Source organism: Lycium ferocissimum, chromosome 3 (assembly GCF_029784015.1).
Source record: "Lycium ferocissimum isolate CSIRO_LF1 chromosome 3, AGI_CSIRO_Lferr_CH_V1, whole genome shotgun sequence".
Lineage (NCBI taxonomy): Eukaryota > Viridiplantae > Streptophyta > Magnoliopsida > Solanales > Solanaceae > Lycium > Lycium ferocissimum.
In genome coordinates this window covers 61522801-61537973 of record NC_081344.1, presented here as the reverse complement: position 1 = coordinate 61537973, position 15173 = coordinate 61522801, and positions in this window count along the sequence as shown.

Genomic DNA, 15173 nt, shown 5'->3' with positions numbered 1-15173 from the left:
CAGGTCCATGTACTCCTCAATCCCGTTGAGACAAATAGGATATCGGACTCCCCAAATCACTCTCTTAAAAAATGGGCCCAACTCATCACGGTGTTTCATCAACTATCAACAATTTATCAACAATATATCAGGAAGGATGAGAATACATGCATTGTATGTATCATTTATCAATAATCAAATTAATAATCATTGGTACGCCAACAATATTATTAAAGACTACACAATTCATATAGAACTATATCCTCGTTTCAATATCAACAAGTAAGGTACTACAATATCCCAATCACGATAGAACAATAGTTCCCAATGTCTACTCTCAACACATGGCATCAAGCCAACACAATAGAACAGTCAAGTCACAACACAATGGGGTGGCTAGCCCCATCACACAACAGGTGCCAACTTAAGGCAAAATCCAACCCAACTTCATACCCAAAGGTTTACATGCTTTCTCTGACAATATTATCTAAATATATGCTTCGCTACATGAAGTCTCACTAAGGATAAGCTATAACCCACCTGGATGGTCGAACAACAAACACCAACAATCATTCCGTAGCCTTGGCCTTCCGCTGAGCCTCAAGATCAAAGAAGTCTAGGCATATTCAAAATCTAGATTAGAAATCATGAAGATCGATACCTATATTTCTATCATTCAAATTAGGTCAAAACCAACCCTAAAATTTGGGGAAACGGGGCTTACAAGGTCAAAACGAAAAATTCGGGAGTAAAATGTCAAATTAAGCACTAGGTGATCAAAACCATAACAACTAATTGCTAAATTAACTCAAGAATTCACCTAATTTCGAATTTCAAATAAAACCCCCAATTTTGGGTATAAACCCTACTCTTAGATCTAAGAATTCAACACTAATAATGGGAGATATAGGATTAACAATCTTAGATACATCATAATCTAGTATAAACCCAATCAATTTCATCATTTAAAAGCCTAAGTACAATATCCATTAAATCCACTTTTTATCTTCCATTACTAAGGAACTAATAAGAAGATAGGAATTCTAAGATGATTAGGAGTAATGAATTAGTAAGGAGATTAGCAAGACTTATCACCAAGATTCCCCAAAATATTCTAGCACGGTCCCAAGAGCTCAAATTTCGTAATGGTGATAAATGATAGACTGAGGCTTTTTAATACACTTATTGAAATAACGGGTCGGATACGCTGCACGAGGCGGCATTGGGGCCGCCATGGCGCTACTTTTGCCCGGCGTCTCCTCGGGCCGTCGGGGGTCTGCAAAGTAGACTTGGCCGCCTGGCTTCCGTCAGTCGCTATGGCGGTACCACCCGGATGGCACCGGGTACAGAATCTGACGAGTTTTTCAAGTTCCAATCGAAATCCCCAACTAACTCCTGAGGCCATCTTTGTTCACAAACCATATGCACGAGACCATCTAAAAACACGCCGCGAGCGCACTCACGGCCTCAAAATTTCCAACGGTCTCGTTGACGGGTCAACCCTCGATACCTCATTTCTAATTCCCAACCCAAGTCTCAAAATGCATCCAAGTACATCGGGAACCAAACCAGATATACACACAAGTTCTAATCGACTATCCAAACTTCTCAAAATTGACAGATTTTCTAAAAAAGATCCGTTTACCTAAAAGTCAACTTTTGAGTCAACTCTTTTTGCTTAAAGCCTAAATTTCACAAAAAGTTGCCCGAATCAAATCTAGACACGTCGGGAAGCATGTCAACGGTCCCCTTGGTCAAAAATGAGCTAATCCGGCTCAAAAAGGGAAAAATCTTTGAAAAAGATTATAACGACAAAACGGGTTGTTGCACCTTGGGTGATTATTGGGATTTTGAAACTTAGGTCGCGGCAGCGGTACCGCTTTAATGGTCGCCCTGCCACTGTAGCAGCTTAAGTAATTTGGGGCAGGACCATTGTAGCGGTCATGGGACCACAGAAGCGGTGCCGTTGAAGTGGTATATTGGTCGCGGAAGCGGGTTACGGCAGTTAAATTCATTAAATGAATGTTAAAAGCCCTAAGTTCCTCATTCATTACTGTTCCAAAAACTAAGTTATTGAAAGCATTTCAAGGCATTTCTTGGGGGAAAATCTTGGTGGTAAGTCCCTTTACTTTTCTCTCCATTCCATGATAGCATTATCACCTTAGGATTCCATTATCATAGTTGTTCACTAAGAGTTTAAGAATTAAAAGATGGTTCAATGAGTTCTTCTTTCTAGGCTTTGTATCTTGATTTAATGATTGCGTTAGCTTCATTAAACATAGAATTGATGACTAGAATCTATTATTGCATGAATTTTTCCTAATTAGTGGCTAAATTATGGAATTGGAAGCTAGGGTTTATACCCAAATTTGGGGATTTTTCCTAGAATCCGAATTTAAGTAAATTCTTGTTTCTTCTAGCTTGTAATTGATGGGAATTGATCACCTAGAGCTTAATTTAATGTTGAGATCTATAGATTCCTAATTTCACCTTTCTAGTTCATAAACCCCATTCCATAAGTTGGAGATTTGGGTCTTGAATAGAAGTAGGGTTTGATTGATGTTCTTCTTGATTCTAATTTCATATTTCAAATATGATTAGACTTCCATTATCATGACGCTCAAAGGAAAGGAAAGACTAATGTGTGATTGTTGGAGACTGTGCTGTTCGGCCTTCCAGGTAGGTTACGGTATACCCTATGGCGAGACTTCGATTAGCGAAGCATATATTTAGACCATATTGTAGGAGAATGCATGTAAACCTTCAGGTATAAAGTTGGGTTTTGGGCCTTGTTATTGGCTCGTTGCCACATGGAGATAGTAGATATTAGTGACTAGTGATATATCTTGATGATAATATTGTAGCACCTTACTTGTTGTTGTTTGAGACAAGGATTGTGATAATATTGTGGCTTATTGTGTAGCCTTTTTATTGATATTGTTGGTGTGCCCATGTGTGGTACTGTTGAGATTGATTTGACTATTGGCATTAAACTCATACATTGCACGCATTCTCATCCTTCATGATATCTTTGTTGATACGTTGATGATATACAAGAAACACTCTTTATTGAGTGGGCTCGGATTGGATGAGAGTGACGTGAGGACCGATGTCCAATGTTTATCCCAAATTCGAGGCATGAGTGCTACTAGCGATTGTTAAGGTCTTTGCCAAAATCGTGAGGATTGGTACATGGACTTCGCGGGTCCCCCATGGGTTGTGCTACCGAGATGTCGTGTTTCATCATTGGAGTACCTGTGTATTGGTGCATATGCATTGCATCCATATTTCATACATTATTGCATTACATCGTACCTTTGGTTTCTTGTGATTTTCTTATGATAGTTGTGATATACAGATTCAAATTAGATATACTGAGACTTGGCACAGTTGGGTTTAGATGCTATAACATAGGTGATGACTTGTACTTGGTTACTGGCTCGTGTTGACTTATACCTTGTTGATTTACTTGTTTATCTTACTTTATTATCTTGGTATATGTTAGCTAATCTTCGTTGGCCTATGATACCTACCAGTACGTCTTGTTTGTCGGCTTGCACTTGCTGCATTCTTTTATGAATGCAGAGTATCAGGTGGGATCGACGTCTACCCCTCGTGGCTAAGAGTTCGAGGATGCTGATTCAAGTCTGTTGGGGTGAGCGTGCGGACTCTTGGCTACCTGAAGACTATTCTTCTATTTACTTTGAAATTTTGAGACATTATTGAGACTATTGATGTATTATTATTACTTTCAGACTATAGAGTTTTAGTTAGATGCTCTTGTATGACCAAACCAGATAATGGGGTGGTTTACACATTTATTATATATTCATATGTTAGACTTATGTTACTTTATCTTCTTCCGCTATTTATCTTTGTGTTTGTGAATGTTAGGTTAAGGGTTCGTCTACTGAGGTGGGATAGGTAGGTGCCCGCGCAACCTTGTAAAATTGTGTCGTCACAAATTGGTATTAGAGCCCTAGGCTACCCATTCTATAATACAAGAATGTGTATAGTAGAGTCTCGTGGATCGGTACGATGAGCTCCGTACTTATCTGTGGGAGGCTAAAAGACATTTAGGAAAACTTCACTTTCTTTCCTTCTTTCGTGTTACTTTATTCTAATTGGTATTTAAAATAATCAAATTGGTATCTGACTCTTATCTCTTCTCTCAGAGATGGTGAGGACTCGAGCTACGATAGTCTAAGACCAGGTGCCGGAGCCTGTAGCTATGGCTGGTACCAGAGGGCACGGTCGAACTAGAGGCCGCAGGGCTGCCCCAACTAGGGACAAGGCTCTTGTGGTAGGTCAACGGTGTGAGAGATCTCTGTCTCTAAAGCCTAAGGTTCAGCAGGTTCGGGACTAGGCTGCCGCGGATGATGTGGCTCCAGTTCGGGCACATCCCGAGGCCACTTCAAAGCAAATGATGCAGGATACTATGGCTCGTGCTCTACTCCATTTGGATGCAGCAGGCTGTCGTTAGTTTTACTTCTCCGGGCGGAGGATCGCAGACTAAAGTTAAGGCACAGACCCTTTAGCAGAGACCCACTCGTGTAGCTCACCCTGCTGAGGCTATGGCTCCACGGATGGATGTAATGCTAGCCCCTTAAGATAATCTTAGACTCGTGGCAGGCCCTGTTATGACCTTGACTGATCAGGAGCTAGTTGGGAGGTTTAGAAAGTTGGATCCACTGAGATTCACGGGTACTTCTGGAGAGGATACATATGAGTTCATCTTGGACATGCATGAGTTGTTGCTCAGGATGGGAATTGTTGAGTCCCATGGGATTGATTATGTGTCCTACCAGTTTCACAGGAACGCAAAGACTTAGTAGAGGTATTTCATTGCTTATAGACTTGAGGGTTCTCCTCTATTGACTTAGACACAGTTTTATTGTGCCTTCTTTAAGAAGTATGTGCCTCAGGCACTGAGTAAGGCACATAGGGATGAGTTTCTCCACTTGCACACTGTCTGTTGATGCCTATGTGACTCGCTATCTGTATTTGGCCCATTATTCAGCGCCCCTGATTCCTACTGAGCCTGATAGGATTCGATGATTTATTGGTGGGCTCGTTGGTTCTCTTCAGATTTTATGCCTTCAGCTTGAGGCCATAGGGGCTTCCTTCCAATCCATTTGTAACACCTCATAAAATCTGTATTAAACCATATTTATGACTTAGGAGGTTAGAAACCCAAAAAGGAGAGTGTTGGAATCAAAAATATGTTTCAGTTCAGAAAACCCGACATTACACTACAAGGGACGGACTGTAACATGTGTTATGGACCGTCGTTCATACCGTAACAGTTGTGGTTTGAAAAATCATCGTCTCGTAACTTGGACCAAAGGATGGTTCATTGTTATGGATCGTAACACGTGTTACGGCCCGTAACGGGTGTCCGTAACCTAACCTTAAAACTTAGAAGCTCACTGGAATTTTGACACACGTTATGGTCCAGTGTTACGGACCGTAACACGTACTGTTCGTAGCAGTGCTTCTACTGAGACAATTAAAAGACTGGAAATTCAGTTTTTGTTTCATAAGTCTCATTCCTCTCAAGCCTTAACACGAAAGTTCTCTCCTCTCAACTTCTGCAAGCATCTTCATGTTCTTAACTTAGGGTTTTCAAGAAAATCTAATTAAAAGGGATTTAAGACTAGGCTTTGGGATTCTTATTCAAAGTTCAGATTTTCATTACGAGTTTGAAGCGTTACCAGGAATGTGGAATTTCTATCTATGTGTGGGAACATTATTGTTCTTCCCCACGCCCTTCTTTCATAAATTATGAAGTCATACGAAAACTAGGGCTTTGACCATGATCATGATAACCCTAGGCCTATGTCCCATGTATATATTATGTATGAAATTGTTAGTAATTCTTCATTAAAGTCCTTGATAATTCCTTATTATTATTGAGAATCTGTCCATAATCTATGAAAAACCCATGCTTTGCATCCTATGGGTTCTTACATGCAAGTTATGACTATTATGATATTTTCAAGAAATATACTACATGTTTTACAAGTTTTCATGCAAGAATATTATGACACGGTATCCATGTACATGCAAGTTATGATTTATGAAAACCATGGGCAGCAATGCCACCTATTTTCCATGATTCATGTTTTTGGGAGTTGCACTAATTACCAAGAGGGCTCAAATAGCCTGAAACTACGTAGCCACCGTAGGATAAGGATCGCTCCGCCCAGTTAGGACGATTCCTTAATTTTCCACTGAATGGATCCATCGGCACGACGCACCTTATACCTTGGTAAGGTATGGGGGCTCGCTGTCCGGCAAGGTACCGACTCCGCGTACCCACGTGGTGATATCATATTGTCGATTATGAAATGCTCTCCCTACTTACCATGTTTTACTATATATATATATATATATATATATATATATATATATATATATATATATATATATATATATCTTCATGCAAGAATGTTATGACACGGTATCCATGTACATGCAAGTTATGATTTATGAAAACCGTGGATAGCAATGCCACCTATTTTCCATGACTCATGTTTTTGGGAGTTGCACTAATTATCGAGAGGCTCAAATAGCTCGAAACTATGTAGTCACCGTAGACAAGGATCTCTCCGCCCGGTTAGGACGATCCCTAAATTTTTCATCGAATGGATCCATCGAGCACGATACACCTTATACCCCGGCAAGGTATGGGAGCTCATTTGGTTTGGCGAGGTACTAGACTCCACGTACCCACATGGTGATATCATATTGTCGGATTATGAAATGCTGTCCCTACTTACCATGTTTTACTCTATATATATATATATATATATATATATATTCATTCTCATGACTAGGTTTCAGTTTCAGTTCACTTTTTATTATGTTATTTCATGTCCCATGTTATTTCATACAGTTGCTTTACATACCAGTACATTCAATGTGCTGACGTCCCTTTTTATTGCTCGGGGGCATGAATTTCATGATGTAGGTACAGATTTACAAGATGACGCATCTGCTCAGTAGGACAACATTCGTATCAGCTTATTGGTGAGCCCCATCTCATTCGGGGTTTAGTCAACTCTTTATTTTATGATTAGCTATGCATTTAAAGGTATGCTGGGGGCCTTGTCCCAGCACGTATGTTTTCCAGTCAGACTCATGATAGAGGTTTCATAGACTAGACCAGTCAGTTATGTTATGTCAGATATTCAGAGTTGTTTAGCCATCTTTGGCTTGATTCATGGTATTTCCGCATTCATGTTTTAAACAAGTATTTTATAAGTTATTATGACTTCATGTGTTTTCTTAAAGCCCATCATGTTTCATGTTACATTGTGCTCATGTATGCCTCATGATGATTTAGTAAGCCATGTGGTTCGTTTGGTCACATGCAGTCAGGCATCGAGTGTCTTGTGTTACGCCCGCACCATGGTTCGGGGAGTGAAAAAGCTTGGTATCAGAGCCTAGGTTCAAGTGTCTTTAGGGAGTCTATAAAACCGTATCCAGTGGGGTCACTTTTATATGTGTGAGGGCCCCACACTTTATAGGCTTAGAAAAAAATTCCACCGACTCAAATGTTTAGATATTTTGGGTAAAGTACGAGTTACTATTCATCTCGTACTTCAAAGTATGTGTTACTTTTCATCCCGTACTTTGAGGTAAAAATTTTAACTTTCTGAAAAATTTAGGTAAAAGACGCCCAAAATGTACGGGACGTACATTTTTTTACGGGTCGTACTTCACAAAAATGCGATCTGTTAGTTTCATTGGAAAGACGACTTGCTGAACTTCAATTTACATAGGTCATGGATTCCGTAACTCCTCATATTCTAAGAGATATGCCTCTCTCAAGTTGGACCAAAATTTCTCGTCCAAAATTTTGCCAATTTTTTCCAAATTTTCAACAAACTTAATTTCTTCACTTCGCTTGATCCCGAAACCTTTAAATACTTGTCTAACACTTATTAAAAGTCTTCCTTAACCTTATATGGGGTATCATAGCCTCTTTGGACGCATGTTAGTTTGCTTACAACGACGCAAAAATTTACCAGATATGGAACCACCTCTGGGCTGTGAGCGGAGTGGTTGGTGTTGTGGAAGTCATCTCTGGGCTGTGTGCGGAATGACTAGTACATGGACTTCACATGGGTCATTACTATCGAGACGTGGAGCCTATCCGTCAGTAGCATGTGTGTACGGAGACAGACATTTGGCCAATGTGCATTACATTGCATACACACTTATTACTTCATTCATACATTACATTGATTGTGTTTTCATATTTCTATCACTTGCGTTACTTGATTCTTGGACTGTATTGTGATTGTACTTGATTGCTAGCATGTCTATCTTCAGTTCCTTTCTTTATATATGTTATCTAACTTTTGTCGGCCTATGATACCTACTAGTACATAGTGTTTGTACTGATACTACCTTGTTGTACTCTTTTTCTGAGTGCAGAGTTCGTGATAGGCTCCATTTCTACCCCTCACGAGTGATCCTGAGCCCCAGCGTTCGAGTGTCCAGGGTGAGCATCTGACGAAACCACTGCCTGGAGACTCCTCTATCTTTGTCTTTACTTATTTCCATTTAGATAGACATTTACACTTTTTGGACTTGTATTTGTAGACACTTTACGTAGATGCTCTTGTATGATTCAGACCAGATCTCGGGGTTGTATTTAGATTCCGCACTTATATCTATCTATGATTTAGACTTCTATTGCTTTAATTTATTATATTATATTTTGGATAAATGATTAAGGGACGGGTTCGCCTACCAGGTGGGAAAGGGTAGGTGCCCGCATGACTAGTGATTTGGGTCGTGACATAGGCGGTGATGTGGGATTTTCCTCTTTTCCCTTTGAGTCAGTCTTTGATACAGGAAACTTCTGATCATCATCATTGTCTGATTCTTTTCTTCCTTACTTTGAACTATTGGATTCCTCATTGAATTTTGACCTTCTTCTTCAGTATCTGATTTGACCATTAATGCAAGATCTTTTATGTCATCTATTTAGGGCTGATCATCATTTTTTTATGACTTCTTGATGTTTCTCCTTCTAGTTTACCATCAAATTCGTCCAGTGCTTTTCTGAGAGCTCTGACAGTTCTATTGATGGTCATCTTCCTGAGTATTCACAAGGCTGAAGCTTCATCATGGATAGTCTTCTTGTTTTTACGGAGGTACTCTTTTTCGTCTCAATTTGATTATGAGACTCTAGCAGCATGTCCCATATTTGTTCTATAGTTGTACAAAATATGATTCATATATGTTCCTTGGGAACAATACTGCTAAAAAGAAGTCTTTTAGATCTGGCATCTACATCGTCTATTTCGATGTTTTCATCAGTATTCTAGATACTGATCTTGGGACCAGGTTCTTCTAGGTCATTCTGAATAATATCCCATAGGTTGAAGTCCTTGGAGATGATGAAGTCTTTCATTATTGTGATTCACCATTGATAGTGTTCTCCATTAAAATATGGTGGTCTTGTGATTGATAGACCTTCTTAGAGTCTAGGAGGTGCAACCATCTTTCAATGTGCTAGTCTTTATAGAAAGATCTAGATCTGATACCAATTATTGAATCGGGGTATGTCTTATGTGTTACTATCCATTTTTAAACTTGGTTAAAGTGTACCAATAACTTGGCTCTTGTTTGTACACGGAGTCATCACCTAATTTTTACGGAATTAGAAAATCATTTTAAAAAGGCTATTTATGAAAAATCTATATTTTAGCACCAAGGAAAGTTAAGACATCCGATGATTTCCCGAGAAAGGTATTAAGCATCTCGGGAACTCTGCAAACGCGGTTACCGACGGCTTTAAACATTCTGTTGCTAAAATAGCGCAGCTTGCTTGAAAAGGGGAATTTAAAAGGGCTTTATTTGAAAATGATTTATTTGGCACCCAATTGTGTCACTAATTCAATTAATTATTAATGAATGTATTCTATAATTTGGGCTATGTTTGGAAAAATGGCTTTTCAATGCACCTTGACAAAATCTGTGTTGAAATAGTTCAGAGACGATTGACTATAATTACTTAAAATTGTAGTCGTTTGGTTGCTAGTCAAAATAGTCCCGGGATTATAATTAGGGACTAATTTATCCATATAGTGGGATTATTTTATACCATCTAAAAGATGGATAAAATAATCAAGATAAGTGGGTTAAGAAGGTATAAGGTGGGTTATTCTAAAGACTAATTTTTATACCACGTTGTACAAGCGATAAATTTATTCGGGATTATTTTATACCTTATACCAAACGTGGTATAAAATTAATACGATAACCCACCTTATACCTTGAACCAAACGACCACTAAGTGACTTAATAATATAGCTAGGAAGGTATTGTTGTATGAAGGATAGCCTCTTTACATTAAAAGCAAATGACTTCTTAGTAAATGCCAAATCCACATTGAATTTAAAGAGACAAAGGATTCAGTTATCACACAATGGTCAAAGGGTCATTAAACTTTTTATACAGAGTCACAACAGATATTTAAAATCAAAAGTTTGAGTTTGACTTAAGGGCCCCGTTGAGGATGAAAAAAATCTTTTTTACGCTTGAAAGTCAATCGATTGGAGTTATTCTAATATCAATTGCATGACATAAGATTAACTTAATCCGAAATCTAATAAACTAGAACTTAATTGAAAACTGCACTTTCAAAATAATTTAATGACTGGTTCATCACTTTTGCTTGGAGATTCATCTGAGGAAGAAAAAACAAAAGTAATTAGTTAGTAACATTTTACAAACCAAACAAATAAGGGTCGTCATTCGCACGAATGCCCCTATCTTAAAGTGTCTTCAATTTTTGCCCCTCATATCGCATGTGTTTAATTTTTTCCCTTTAGCACTTTAAATAACAAAAAAGTGGCCGAAAATATTCTTGACATAAAAAATAAAAATAAAAAGAATATATATATATTTCAGCTAACCACCTAATTTCGCAAGGCATAGTTTTATAAAAACTTTGCCTTGTCTAGCGTAATTTCTGTAGAAATTAAATTTTTCGGCATAAGTTGTGTAGTAACTAGTTAATGAATTAATCTATTTATTTCTAACATTTATTAGTTTAAATTTGAAGCGCTTAGCAGGGGCGTAGCCGGGTTGTGCTCAGGGGTTCATCCGAACCTCCTTTCGACGAAAAATTACACTAGTTATATATGGTTAAATTTATTTTTTTATGTATATATAGTAGATGTTGAACCCCCTTTGACTTCTTCGTGTGTATTTCTTCATATTTTGAACCCCCTTGTTGAAAATTCTAGCTCCGCCACTGATGCTTAGAGCCTAATTAATATGACGTTCTCATTTAGTTGATTGATTAAGTGATTTGCTCCGGTACTTGACTAGGCACATATTAGAATTAACCTGACCTTGCTTGCTTACTGTATAATCGATGTTCGGAAAATGTCAAATGTATTCAAGAAACTTAGTATTAAAATTTGCCTTGGGGTAATTATTTAGGACTGGGTCTTCTAGTCTAAGACTGTCATGAATAGATAACGTGTTAACCTGTTAACAATTAGTTAGATAAATAGGTGTCCTAATTCACCATAAAGTAATTAGGCGGTGACTTTCTTAAATATTAAAATCCCGGAATTGCTAATATGTCGTATTTCTCTTTAACCCGATTAAAATGGGGTATAACACTAATTATTTAATTAACGTAACAATATTGTTTTCTTAAAGTTTTGAAGGATTCTGATATGGTTAACTGATGAAGACGAACAATTGAAACAAACTAACCAACGAATATTATCAAAATTAGATACTTGAGATGGCATTTAAGTTATCTCCTAAATTTTCTGTACTTTCACTTCTTTTCCCAGGTTACATTAAGTAACTAAGAGTAATTTGTTTCATATTGTCTTGCTACGGGTACTCAAATACTTGTAGAATTTATGCCTTAAATGAATTTAGTCAACTCCCGCAAGAAATGAGATGTTGAAGTAAAGTGGTAGTACATAAATTCTTTTTTTTTTTTTTTTCAGTTTAAGTTTTGACACTTTCTTGCTGCTTCTTTTATTTGTGAGAAGATGTGGAGCTTTTATTTATTTATGTAACTAGATTTGTCGTTTTAGCCTGTTACGAAATAAATTCTTCAACTATTTATACTTCATTGTTTCAGCATAGCAATATGGGGGGAGTGAGTCTTGTTTCACGTGTGGATATGAGCGTATCATCAAGTTACATCAATACAAAGCACCAAGCAACTACTTAACACTTCTGTTAGTTATACTCCTATTTATTAACTAAGGTATTATACAAAGTATCAAATAAATAATCAGTATAAACTAAGGTATTATACTCCCAATTGATACTTTATATAATATCAGATGAGTTTCATACCTTAAATAGGGGTGACAAAATCAGTTCATAAAATTATGACCTGCCAAACCCGTTTAAGTTTGGGCGGTTTAACAACCGTCTTATTTTATTAACACAACAAATTTTGATCCGCTTAATTCAACCCACTTAAAAATTGGGCTATAATGCACCTCATATTGATCCATGAGAAATTTAGTGTGTGTTTGGCATGAAGGCAAATGTTTTCCCATTTTCTCTTGTTTTGTTGCACTTAAGATCTTGAAAAATGTTTTCCTCCAAATAGGAGAAAATTTATTCTATAAAAATTTGAGAGAAAACATTTTCCTGATTAACAAATACACATCAACGCATTCCCCAAACCACACCCGACGCCCCCACACACCAACAAACCCAACCCCACCTACCCCACGACCCCACCCCTCTCACCCACCACCCCAAACCACACCCAACCCCAAGCCACCCACCCCCACACCCCACCCACCTTCCACCCCCCTCCCCTCCCGATTTTTTTTCCCATATATTTTATTTTACTTTTTATATAAACGTTATAAAAAAAAATGGATAGAGAACTCTTACCCCCACTACCGCCCAACCAACCCCCCTCCCGACCCCACCCCTCTAAAAAAGTTTTTTGAAGTTGTTTTTTACACCATCCAACACCCCCCACCCCTCCCCCCCCCGCCCCGCCCACCACCGCTAAAAGTTGCACTCCGAATATAAAAACTTCATAGTAATTTTGCTTTGAGTATACGGAAATGCTCTTACAATGACTTTTCCCAAATTGTTTACCAAACACATGAAAGTGAGTACGAAAACCACTTATTTTCCGAGAAAGCAATTTCTTGAAAAAACATTTTTCCTTCATGCCAAACACACCCTTAGTCTAAATATTTTGAAAAAGACATTTTTTATTTGATATTCCCTTTGTCCCACTTTAAGTTTCTTACTTTGACTAGGCACAGAGTTTGAAAAATAAAGAGACACTTTTGAATCTTGTGTTTCAAAATTAAAGATGTGTATAATGTAATAAAATGTCCTTTGAATCTTGTGGTTATAAACTTGTCATGTATGATGTTTGAATTGTTGGCTTACTAAATATAGAAAGAGACACTCTTTTGAGGACATATCAAAAAGGAAAGTAAGACACTTAAATTGGGACTGAGGGAGTGTGTTATATATAGTCATAATACAAGGACAAACGTTTTATTAGGTAGTCAAACAAATTTTTTTTTTTTTTTTTTTATTAGGTAGTCAAACTATCTTCCTAAGTATTGCACCAACTGTAGGCTGCAGGGACATGACATACAAGGCTGTTGGGTGCTGCATCCGGAATTGTGCCTAAAAAGGAAGAACCACAACCAGAGCCAGAGTCAAAGAAAATGCCAATACCTGAAAAAGCAAAACAAAAGCAGAAAGGTGAGCAGAGTAAAGAGGATGGGAGAAAACATGCAGACAAGCAACAAAATAATAGTAAGCAGGTACAGAACAAAGGCAAAGGGAACAATTACTATGATAACAAGGCTACAAAAGAATGGAATGTGGTGAATAACAAAAAGAAGAGAAACAATAATAACGAGGAAGTGCAAAGAAATACTGGTGAGAAGAAAAATGTTGAGGATAAGGCACAAAAAGGGAGCAATACAGAACATGAAATACATTCTAAGAATAATTTTGAGGCACTTGCAATTGAAGAGGCGGAACAAACCACGGAGGAACAAATTAAAGAGAGGAATAATAAAGAATCTACTAAGCCATGGGTTGAAAATTCTGGTGGCAAAACACAAAAGAATGCAATTGAGGTACAAAGTCAAGTTAGGGAAGGGTGTAGTTCAAATGTTAAGGGGGACAAAGACATGGAGAGTGAAGATGACGGATGGCGAAGATTAAGAAACAAGATAACAACAACATGATCAATGAAGAGCACACCAGTAGCAAATTAATGCAGCATGAAACTCAAGGGCAAAGACAGCAAAATGGTAACAATGAAAGGGATAACAACAAGGATTATAAGCACTCTGAGCATGTAGATGATAGTGCAAGTAATATGGAGATAAGCATTGGAGACACATATGAAATCAACAAACCAGTGGAGGTTGAAGTGGAGGCTGGTCATGAGAAGATGCACAATGTCGATCTTAACAAAGTGCCTGACAAACCACCTGATTTTAGTAGTGCTATGGGGATGATATCGAAATGGATGATGAAAAGTGACAGCGAATATACTCAATTTTCATCGATTTTTGGGAGAAACAGAATCGATATGGAGAAGATTGATGTGGAGGTATCCCAGAAGTCATGTGCCGAGGAAATAAATGCTAACCTTCCGGAGATTAATGGTGATATGAGTTTCAGTGAACAAGATAAGCAATGAAGACAATGCAATACATAATCACCGACAACAAAACGTTTGAACCAGGAGGACCACAGCAAAATGCAGAAGTTCACAAAGACATTGACATAGGCGATGATGATGATATGGAGGATCAGAATTTAACTCAACAATTGAATCAGGCTTTGATTAAAGGGGACATTTCACCAAAACATGCTGCAAAGGCCAAAAGGGAGACAAACAAAAAGCAAAACAAGGATAAAAGTGTACCTCCAACAAATACTGGGGGTATACAAACAAGGAAAGCAGCTTCTAAATCAAAAGGTTCCCAATGAATAGTGCACTTATTTGGAATATTAGATCTGTTAACACTCAACAAGCTTTTGAAAGAGTGGTGATGTTAAACAGACAAAAACATTTCAATTTTATTGCATTAATGGAACCTTTTCAACATTATAAACGGGGATTAAAGGGGGGAGGAATGGGAAGCTTGGCATAATTCCAAGGGGAAAAAAGGTTGTTTGTTAAGAAG